The sequence below is a fragment of the Atta colombica genome, unplaced genomic scaffold (assembly GCF_001594045.1).
Source record: "Atta colombica isolate Treedump-2 unplaced genomic scaffold, Acol1.0 scaffold55, whole genome shotgun sequence".
In the NCBI taxonomy this organism is placed as follows: domain Eukaryota; kingdom Metazoa; phylum Arthropoda; class Insecta; order Hymenoptera; family Formicidae; genus Atta; species Atta colombica.
Genome location: NW_017259545.1, coordinates 1,919,233 through 1,919,612, shown reverse-complemented (window position 1 = coordinate 1,919,612; position 380 = coordinate 1,919,233).

Sequence of the window (380 nt, the reverse complement as noted above, 5' to 3'; positions counted from 1 at the left end):
CTAGAAAAATAATGTAAAATTAAATTATCAATAAATATGAATAAATACGAAAAATTGAGATAGCCCTCACAAGAAAGCAAATATGATTATTAATTTACTGACGCATTGTTTATTAAATAAACTAGTTCAACTATACTCTGAACAGTCATTGAAATATTTCCTGTTCTTCTTTCACCTTATCTAATATGTATATTTTAAACATCACAACGCTTGCATGCATTATTTAATTTTTCACATTCAAAGATAAATCCATAGATATATATTCCAGAATTAATATTTATATTATATTAATATATATATCTTCTAGTTCATTCATTTAAAGACAATGACTTTATGAGGTTCTATATTTATCTATAATATTTTTTTCATGAATCTATTAT